We start from the raw sequence: 11,900 nt of genomic DNA, 5'->3' as shown, positions 1-11,900 counted from the left end.
AATAAGGGGGTCAGAAGAAGGTTGCCAAAGGGGGGGTTGTAGTGTAGTGAATAAGATAGAAGAAACAGAAGCAGCTAGGCCAGGAGGAGTCTGTCAAGGGGGAGCGGTTAGTTTCAGAATAAAGTGAAAGTCAGGTCAGGAGGAGACACTGAAGGGAAGCTTAGAATTGGAGGTCTGGAGGAAGTGAAACGCGGGTCAGGAATTGAAAAAATGACTGAGGCCATTAACAAGGATGAGCATTCTGTTAGATGTAAAAATTGTAAGATGTGTATAAGTTTTACAAAACTGGGAAAGGAGATTCCTTTAACTGGATGTTGGGCGGCATGATGATGATATGGTCTGCAAGTTTTCATTATACATGTACCAATGGTGAGCAAAGTTTTATAATTTTGATGTAATTCTAGTTATTTAGTTGCCTCCCTGTCATGCAGTCTACTTTGTAACTGAAAAATATAGCACATTAATTTTTTAATGTATTTAATTTTCCTTAGGCCTCAACTAAGGAGGAGGAACAATTAAATTGAGGAGGCGGAGGCCACAGAGGGGCAAGCAACGGAGAGGAAGGAGTAAAAAGCGGGCGATTAGGAGCTGCCGAGGGGGAATTGTTAGCTGTTCGTACACACAGCCTTCCACTTCTTAGACAAGCCAGCTCCAAAATCCAGGATTCGGCCCTAGGACATGACGATAATCTAGGATGTTGCCACCTCGATCCATGATTCTGTTTGAGGATTTAATTGGAGGGAGGCATTGGGGAGGATCGAGAAGGAGGCCATGGAAGGGGTGAAAGCGACTGATGAATTACAGGAGGGATTGGAGAGGGAGAAATGAAAAAAGGGGGCAATTAAAGAGAACATACAAAGTGAAAACATTTGTGTATTGATATATAATTAATATAGTATTAAATACATGATGCGAAAACATTTTTTTCTTTCTTCTAGTAAAACATGGTACATAAATAATTCATGGTACACAAAAGCATAATACATACATTGCATAATCTATTTGAACATCAAAATCACAAGTAATTGCCTATTTCTAGATATAAATTATCATTGATTACATGTGCCTTCCTTAGAATTGCGTTTGTAGACAAAGACAATTTTTTATCTTATTTCGAAAAATTTCTGTATACTTATTTTCTTTTTCAAATCTACATTTCATTTTATATTTATAGATGTTAAAACATATAAATGACAATAAATTATTCAATCTCCTTGTTTTTGAATTGATTTCATTGTAAAAGCCTAGTACAATATTTTCCATGTGACTTCAAAACCCAAAAATAAACTAATTTTTAGCTCTACTGGTCAGAGACCAGAAGAGCTTATGCGATAGTAATGCGTCCGGCGTCCGTCCGTCTGTCCGTCTCTGTCTGTCCGTCTGTCTGTAAACAATTTTTCAAAATGCTACTCCTCCTACAGTTTTGGTCTAATTTCAATATAACTTGGCACACAAGTAGACTACACTAAGATACGTAAATCTGTGTATCGGTTTTTGATTTCGATGAACGGTGTTGCCGTGGTTACTAAAAATAGAAATTTCTGTGAAATTCTTTCAAAATGCTACTCCTCCTACAGTTTTGGTCTGATTTCAGTATAACATGGCATACAAGTAAAACACACTAAGATACATAAATTTGTGTATCGGTTTTTGATTTCGATGAACGGTGTTGCCGTGGTTACTAAAAATAGAAATTTCTGTAAAATTGTTTCAAAATGCTATTCCTCCTACAGTTTTGGTCTGATTTCAGTATAACTTGGCACACAAGTAGAATACACTAAAATACATAATTCTGTGTATCGAATTTTAATTTTGATGAACTGTGTTGCCGTGGTTACTAAAAATAGAAATGTCTGTAAAATTGCTTCAAAATGCTACTCCTCCTACAGTTTTGGTCTGATTTCAATATAACTTGGCACACAAGTAGACTACACTAAGAACATAAAGAGACTTTATCAACGATCATTATTCTATTTATTGCTGTTGTAAAGTTTCAAATCCCAGCTGCTTAAGTACTTTTCTCTTCCTAGTTCAAACCAGTAGAGCTTCAGTCTCGACAGAGACTTCTGGTTTCCATATGTTTTCAAAGAGTTTACATTTGTACAAGAGATGTTCATTGTCTTCAACAACCATACATTATTCACAAAAAGGTTCTACATCTTTGTTCCATTTACTTACATTTAGATTATTATTCAATATGCAATTCAGTAATTTATAATTGAATTCAGCAACATTTTTTTCATACGTATATACTTAACTTTAGCTAAATATACATTTTTCCAGATATATTTGTAACGAAAATCGAAAGTCTTTTGCCACATATTAATTTTTTATAAACTGATCCTTGAAATTTAATGTTTACCAAAATTGAATAATAAAAATCACATTTAAGGTAGTGTACGTAGATTCAAGTTTGTTCAAATCATGTGACCTCGGGGATTGGGCGGGGCCACAATTAATGGCCGACCAAAGTTTTACATAGAAATATATAGGAAAATTCTTTAAAAATCTTCTTCTCAAGAATAACAAAGCCATAACTGATCATATCTATATGGAAGCATCCTCAGGTAGTGTAGATTCAAATTTGTTCAAGTCATGACCCCCCGGGGGTAGGGCGGGGCCACAATGGCCAACCAAAGTTTTACATAGAAATATATAGGAAAATTCTTTAATTCATTGCTATCCGTCATGCGTTAACATTTCAACATTTTCAGCTTCTTCTCTGAAACCACTGAACCAATTTCAACCAATTTTGGCATATAGCATTTATGGATGAAGGGGAGTAAAATTTGTGAATTTCATGGTCCCTGCCCCCCGAGGTGGGGCCAAAATCACTAACATTAGTGCATATCTTTAAAAATCTTCTTTACTCTTGGACATCAAGCAGTCAAACTGTTGGTATGATTGTAATCAGCATTGAGTCCTCTACCAAAATTTTGAAATTCATGGCCCCAGGGTCAGGGGTTCTAGTGCTACGACGGGGCAAAATAGATTATATAGTGAAAATGCATAAATTCTTTGAAATTCTTCTTCTCTGTTCATGGGCATTAAATAAACTAACCAAGTGCATAGCTATGTTGAATAAGGCTGCCTCTTCCAAAATTGTGAATTTCATGGCCCCAGGTTCAGGGGTTCTGGTGTTAGAGCGAGGCTCTATTGAATATATAGTGAAAATTCACAAATTCCAGGCGCGTAGCCAGGCGTACGTTTGTACGCACAAACGTCCACATCATTTTCCAAAAAAGAAAAGAAAAAGAGAGAGGGGGGAGAGGAGAGTGAGACAGGTGTAATATTGTAAAGCTCACTCATCATTTTTGCAAAATCTTAAAAAATTAAAAAAAATACTTAGAAACAATTTAGAATGAACAATAAAAAATAAATGAAAATCAACAGAATCAGTTTTAGGGGGAAAACACGATATTATAATTTATATAAACCTCACTGAAATCAAAAGATTTTCACGGATTTTGGTTTACTATCGAACATTGCTGAGTTTTTTTCCCCCTGTGTAATTACATTCTTAAAAAGTTTTTCTGTTGTAGATTGCACAGAATTAAACCACAGTCGGTTCCCTTAAAACAAATGATAGTTTTATTTCATGCCAAAAATTTCGATTTCTATTACTAGAAATTAACTTCCAGCCGTAATGCTCAACTTCTGTAAAGATATTTATGGCACGCCAAATCCACAAAAATGAGCAAAACATAGTTTCACAGTCGATAAACTAGGTTTATCGATTGTAAACTATAGTTTACGGACTGTAAACTATAGTTAACAACGTTAATCTATATTTTACATCTGTAAACCATAGTTAACGCGAAAATCTATGTTTCACAACCGTAAACTATACTTAACATCGAAAACAATCATTTACAATTGCAAAACATAGATAATCTGATAAATACAGTTTCACGATTTGTAAACTATAGTTTACAAACCGTTAACTAAAGTTAACGATCTGATAAATATAGTTTCACGATTTGTGAAACTATGATTAACAACTCTTAACTATAGTTAACGATTGTAAACTATAGTTTACAAACGTGAATCAATGTTTATCAACAAAATCTATTGTTAACGCTTTATTCAGACAGATAAACTTAGATTAGCATTCGTAAACTATAGTTAACGACTGTTAAATATAGTTTTACAGATGAAAACTATACTTAACAAATCGTTAACTATACTTAACGAATCGTTAACTATAGTTTACGGTTTGTAAACTATAGTTTACAGTTGATAAACCTAGTTTATCAATTGTGAAACTAGGTTTAGCTCATTTTTGTGAATTTGGCGTGCCATAGATATTCGCCCTAAAATTTTAAGCTAATATCAGATTCATGCGAGACTTCAAAAATCATAATTCAGCTTTATATGAACATCAAAAAATGAAAAATTGGTAAAGTTCACTTTAACCTTAAAAGTTATTTTCAATCTTTAGAGGTATATTTTTAATATTAATGTAAGCTTGACGACTGAGAATCAGTCATTTACGTGGTCTGTCTATACAAGTCAACCACTATCAACAACTACCGTATGTTACCATACGGATTTTGTCGAGCTTCAAACAACGCTTTTGGACATATACTTTCTCATTTTTAGTGTCATTTTGTACAAGGAAAGAACATACCTCAAATGTGGCTGTCTAACAAACTGAAAAAGTGTAAGAAAAATGCTATCAGAAGGGTCAAATATGCACATTGAAATCGTCCAAACCCCCCCCCCCGCCTATTTAGGCGTCCACATGGAAAGTACCCTGGCTACGCCCCTGAATTCTTTAAAAATCTTCACATCTGCTCATGGGTATTAAACCAATGAACTATGTGCAGAGTTATGATGAGGAGGGATGCTTCTTCCCAAATTTTGAATTTCAGGGCCCCTGGGTCAGGGGTTCTAGTGTTGGGGCAGGGCTTGAGTGACTATTTTGTGAAAATGCATGAATACTTTGAAAATCTTTTCCTTTGCTCCTTGGTTTTATGCCAATAATTTAAGTACATATGATGAAGAAAGGTGCCTCTTCCAAAATTGTTAATTCCAGGGCCCAAAGTTCAGGGGTGCTGGGGGAGGGGGTACATAGTATATACACGTATTTAATGACTATTCAGTAAAACACATCGTCAGAAACCCACGGGTGATCTCGTCTTTACTTATCACTTGATAAGTAAAGACGAGATCACCCGTGGGTTTCCGACGATGGGTAAAACAGTCAAACTGTTGTCCCTCGGTAGTGGGGAAGACCTTCCCAGGTCTTCCCCACTACTGAGGGACAATAGTTTGACTGTTTACCCGAGTAGTCATTGAATAAGTGTTTTATTACCTGACCTACTATATAATTAACTAATTTGGAATAAAAACACACACAAACAATTTATAAAGAGTTTTAACAACTGTTTATCCACATACTTTTCTATTAATTAGCTGAACACATAATATAAAGATTAAATTTATAGAAATTAAGATAAATTAATATTTAATATTTTAAGTAATACTTAATAAATTGATATTTTGTGTGTTTTATTTCAATTTAATTAATTATATAGCAGGTAAATAGTGATGTTGTGATCACCAAAACGCTTGAATATCACGATGACGCTTTAAACAATCAGCGTACAGTTCATTCTGTGGCCCGGTTAACAGTTCGACTGTTTCATGATCACGCAAAAAACATAAAATAAATCGTGAAACAGTTCAGAATGCCTAATTACAATTTAAATACTGTAAACATATTACATTTGGCATGTACGATATTTGGCGGAAATTCAATTTTCAAGAAGTTAGCGTAGATTTGATTTAGCACTGTCTGAATTTGCTTGTTATAAAAGTTAATATACTGAGTATACAAGATATTTAGCGTTGTACTTGAATTAGCGGACTCTGCTTTCCGCCAAAATCGCTAATTAGAATACACCGCTAAATGTAATACGTTTACAGTAGTCAGTTAGGTAATAATCTGAAATAAATAATGCTATATGAAATCTGTTCTTTGGCAATAATCATCCATTTATGGTGAGATAAAATTTGATAAAATTTCCAAAATTAGAAATATGGCCCCAGGGTCAGTGGTTCCTGTGGGATGAGGTCACAACTGGTGGTTATAAAGTGGAAATGCATTTTCTCTTTGTTACTATAATCTCTAATCTACCTCTAGGTTTTAAGTAGCCAAAGTAAGCATGCTAAGTTTATACATTTTGTAATTATGATAAACAATGGCGCCTCTTTCAAATCAAAATTGTGAATTGTTTTTAACACGAACTAAATTGAATTGTTGTAAAGTTGTTACATATAACTCAGGCCCATGGGTATCTTGTTTTAATTTACAGAAGTTGCTGTGAAAAAATTGAAATAGTATCTTAGAAATGTAATTATTTAATGAAAGATTATTTCACTTGCAAAGTTAGATATCCTAGAGTTAAATAAAGGCCTTTATCTATGTGTTATGTAAGGGTTAATGTACAGAGTAGCGCCCCATTCCTTAAATTTAATGGAGCAGCGGCCCCGACGGGGCCGAGGCCCATTACTTTTAAGGAATGGAGCGCTACGAGTATATTAACCCGCGTAAAATCCGCCTTTCTGAATGCTTGTTTTGATTGTTTGTTAATACATAATAAAGAATATTTATATAATACATTGTAAATACTTTTTACATATTAGTAGTAGTATTTATATTTATTATATATAATATAGAAAGAAAAACTAAAAAAAAAATGTACTGAATTTAACCTAAACCAAGGTCTTCCAACTGCCTCGCTAGCTCAGTGAAATGAGCATCGTACTGCTATGGTGAGGGTACCGGGTTCGATTCTCATCATGGGTGATCTACTTTTTCTTAATGTGAAACTAACCTTTAAAATTTTCCAAAACTCTTCTCTAAAATTTACTAAGGACGATTTTTGTTGCACATAAACTGGTTGGGGTTTTTTTACACATGAAAAGATAAACACTCGGGTATTTATATAATTACGCTATAGATTTCCAATATTTAAGCTGTCTTTACAGTATGTTCTACAATTTACCATACATTTTGTAGTTCGCCCAAATGATTCAAAACTTATTTTTGAAAAGGAAAATTTAACATATTCTGTTCATTGTCATTGAACAAACACCATTATCTTCAATATGCAGCATTTATCTATTCTCTGAAGCCTTATATATAAAATATCAAATATCAGAATGTGGCATTTTAGTCAAAAGAGTTGTCTGTTCTCGAAAAAACAATTACTTATAACTTTTTTTTCTTTATTAGAATAGCCACCATCTTTCATCACCGCCATATTGGAATACTTCCCGCTCTTTCGTGGCACCGTGTAATTCATGGACTGGAGTCTTGGAGTGGAGTTATGGAGTGGAGTTTGGAGTCAATTTTTGGAGTCTGAGATTTTCTGTAAACATAATTATGTAGAATTTTTTTTCAGAATTGGCATTTGTATGATTGTCTTTGATATTCTAAAATAATCTATTGGCAAGATAAACCTCTAATTTAATAAATATTTGGTACATTTGTATATACATTGTAAGTATGTTGAACATCATTATTGAACTATAAATAACCACTTAAATCAAAATTAATTGATAACTTCCTACAACTATTAACCTAAATAAAACTGATCGGTAATGTGATCAAAGACCTAATAATTCTAACAAACCGTTGTAATTTAAAATATCTAAGAACAACAAAGTCAGCTAGGGGTCATGTAACTAAGTGTAAAAAATAAGTCAATTAAAGTAATTTTTTCAATTTAATGTACCCCTCTTAGAAACCAGGAAGGTATATAGTAATGGGATGTCTGTCCGTCCATCTGTCTGTACCTCAGTCCGTCTGTTACGCTTTGTTGTACCCTCAGAGAATCTTTATTATATAATGCCATTGTGCACTTCCTATTTTACTTTTTGATCCGGCACATAATTTAATTTTTTAATTTTTTTTTTTAATTTAATTTTTTAAAACTGTTTCTTGTTTATTATGTTTGATTGTTGTATTTTATGTAACATTATTATGTAGTCGGAAAATAGCTCTTCAGAGCTAATGTTCTTTGTTGATGTACCCGACTTTAAATAAATATTATCTTATCTTATCTTACATATTTTGGGTTTCCCATTGCAAAACATGGAGACTGCCATTATATTCATATGTGAGGCAGGGGTATCATTTATGTCTTGAATAAACCAAAAAAAAAAAATGAAAAGAGGGTGCAGTGTGTTCTGCTTAAATGATTTTTGATGGTTGTAAGGCACTTGTATCCCTTATACAATACTCTCAGAATGTTTAGGGTATTATTTTATAAGAACTACATAAAAATTATAGAGGTTATTATGTATGTGTACAAATTTGCAAAAATCAAACAACCTTGTAATAGTTTACTAAACTACATATACAGCTGTATGGTCCAAATCCTGTAAAAGTTTCAATAGACATAACAGAGATGTGACAGAAAGATATAATTTAGATTAGGGGTTTTAATCACCTTCCAATTATGCACTGAATGCAATAGGTTTCATAATTGATATAACAGTTAAATTTAATTAAACAGGATATACTGTCACTGTTTTAGGTAACATACTAACTAGTAATAATTGATAATGAAAGATCTTTCAGTTACATAACCTCAAAGAATTGTTATTCTAAGTGTTACATAATTATGTTTAAAGAAAATCTCAGACTCCAAGAATTGACTCCAAACTCCACTCCATAACTCCACATACTTACAATGTATATACAAATGTACCAAATATTTATTAAATTAGAGGTTTATCTTGCAAATAGATTATTTTAGAATATTAAAGACAATCATACAAATGCCATTTCTGAAAAAAATTCTGCATAATTACGTTTAAAGAAAATCTCAGACTCCAAAAATTGACTCCAAACTCCAATCCAAACTCCACTCCATAACTCCACTCCAAAACTCCAGTCCATGAATTACACGGTGCCCTCTTTTCGTAAACCGAATAAACCACCATCGGAGGTGGTTTGGTTGGTTTAACGAACTGGTTTCAGTTACAGCCAAAACAAATGGAAATCCGGTTCTGGGTTTAAACTAGTTTAAAACCAGTTTGTGGAACAAATGAACGGTTTACAAAATTGGTTCAAAACTAAACCCAGTTTTTGAGAAACAAATTCGCCCTAAGTTCTGTAATGAGTAATGAATAAGGCAATCGGCCTATACCAATCAAACGCTTGTGTGACCTGGAATAATGGAACAGTCCAGGAGCCTGTTCACCCCTGTTTGAATGGTATAGCCCTTTGCTATATAAACGACTGCAGAGGCAGTCTCGCTCTCTCTCTCTCGGAAACCCACAGAAGAAGCAAGAAGCTGAATAGAAGATTAAAGGTAGTAATAAAAATTAGAAGTATTTAAAGGGAAAAAGAAAGATAAGGCTAGGGTACAGAGCACCGGTCTGTATTTAGCCAAGGAATTGAATTGAAGCACAAGGTGTAGTAATCCTGAGTAAGGGTGAGGCACCGAGTGCTCAATTCAATAGGAACTTGGTTACGGAACCAGGTGCAAGGAGCCCAGTCACAGTACCCGGTTACAAAGAACTAACCTCTAATTGTGTCCTGCTGTTTCAAAAAAAAAAACCCCAGGGACAAGCATCCCCTATAAATGACGAATAACAATTATTTTTGTATATAATATTGATTCCCCATATTAATTATAGGCTCAGATAGAGCCAGAGGAAAAGTTTATATATATTGGACCCTGTATCTCCTGAAAACGGACCCTAAATTAAGTTTCACGTTACATTTTGGTGGCAGCTGGTAAAGGGATACAGGGTACATTTAATTGCTGAAATCCGTTGAATTAAGTTTATGTTACTGTGTTAACTGTGTTCTGTCACTGTGTTTCCGAGAACGCAGATCTGTCACTTGGTTCAGATACAAGGTACAGAGTTCTGTGTGCACTGTGTTAGGTACGTGCACCACAGTAAGATTTAATATAGTTGAGTACCGAGTATTTTTGCTTGGTTACTTGGTATATAGAAAGTAAACATGAAGAATGAACAAGAATCAGAACTGTGGGCAGATCTTGAAGAAATTGACGTTAGACGACGACAATTAAGAGAAACGTTAGAAAAGTTAAAGTCTACGCCAAGCTCATTTAATGTTAGTAGGCCCTCTCTAGTTACTGATTCTGGTGTAGACTTGAGTCAAGAGACTGCCGACGACAGTATAGATGAGTTGATGGGTAAAGTTGACATAAACCCCACCACCAGAGCAAGTATTGTGAAAGGAGCTATGGGTGGATACGAAGAATACAAAACCCCAGCTTATGATTTCCATGTTCCTGGAAGCAAAGATATTTGGGGAAGAGGCGATGTTTATACCACACCAAAGTCGGCTTACACAGGGGTGTCACTGGCTAAAACAGCATATACACCACGGATTTCAACGCCGCATGTACACTGGAGTACGTTAGGTGTAAGCTCAATGTCAACACCCACAAGTGTTACATGGAGTGTTGCAAAGGACAGAGAACCTATGCCAACTCTACCAAGTACACCATTAGGTGCAGCGTTACCAGTGAATGAAAACAGTGGTTATTGTCCTAGCACTAACACATTTGGTAAAACTGTGATGAAGCCTGCGACATTTGATGGTACCGGGTCCTGGATCGATTACAAAGCTCATTTCGAGGCATGCAGTAGCATCAATCTGTGGAATGATAGACAAAAAGGCTTGTACCTAGCAGCATCATTAAGAGGCCAAGCACAAACAGTTCTTGGAAATATGAAGACAGATAATGCTTGTGCATATAGAGATTTGTGTGAAGCATTAGAGGCTAGATTTGCACCGACTAATCAGACAGAACTTTATCGAGCCTTGTTAAAGGAAAAACATCAGAGGCCAAAGGAGACACTGCCAGAATTGGGGGAAAGTATACGACGACTAGCACATTTAGCGTACCCAACGGCACCGCGTGAGGTTACAGAGATGATTGCTAAAGATCAGTTCATCGACGCCTTAACGGACTTTGATATGCGCCTTAGAATACAGCAGTCTGGGCCCAAATCCTTAAATGACGCAGTTCGGCTGGCCGTGGAGATTGAAGCTTTTTGTAGAGCTGAGCGCCAGAGAAGACACGATGTTAGTTTTGCCAGAACAGCACAGAGTGAATTAGAGGGGCAATCGGAAACTGATGCAAAGGTAAGGGAAGATTTGAAACAATTACGAGATGAACTTCGGTCGTCACTGCGAGACCTCGAGAACAAAACAGCCACTTTGTCAGAACGCAAAGAGACCAGTAGACAACTAAAATCTGATGAATCAAGTTCGATACCAAGTTCCGATCAAACCAAGTTCCCTTTTAAGTGCCATAACTGTGGTAGGCGAGGCCACAGGGCTAAAGACTGTTATGTTAAAAGGAGAACGGAGATAAGTGGTAAAGCAAGCAATGCATACACGGCATCCCCAAAGGAGGCAGTAGAACAAAAAGAGGTAACCGAGGCTAAGCCAAAGAACAGGAAGTCTAATACGAGTTCAGTCACTCAAACAAGAGTTGATGTTCAGTCTGGGTTATTTATAAAGGCTAGTGTTAATAAGGTGCCTTGTACATTGTTAGTAGATACCGGGGCTACACTGACAATTTTGTCAAATAAAGTATTTGAAAACATGCTTAGCACGGAAACTGTCGAACTAATGCCCGTAACACAGAAAATAATTCTAGCCGATGGAACTCCATTGCAAGTGCAGGGTAAATGTACATCCAACTTTATGATGGGAAGTCATGAATTCACTTTTGAAGCAGTTGTCGCTGATATCAGTACCGACGGCATCTTAGGTTTAGATTTCCTGAAACAAAATAAATGTTTGGTGGATGTTTCTTCAGGGAAAATGTATGTTGGAGGAATTGAGCATGAGCTCCAACTTGAGGGTCACTTAGGATGTTTCAGAGTCAGCCTAA

The sequence above is a fragment of the Saccostrea cucullata genome, unplaced genomic scaffold, assembly GCF_032062105.1.
Source record: "Saccostrea cucullata isolate Sc308-1 unplaced genomic scaffold, CSIRO_AGI_Scuc_v1 ctg4094, whole genome shotgun sequence".
NCBI classification, from domain to species: Eukaryota; Metazoa; Mollusca; class Bivalvia; order Ostreida; family Ostreidae; genus Saccostrea; species Saccostrea cuccullata.
Note: the sequence above shows the minus strand (reverse complement) of the source record.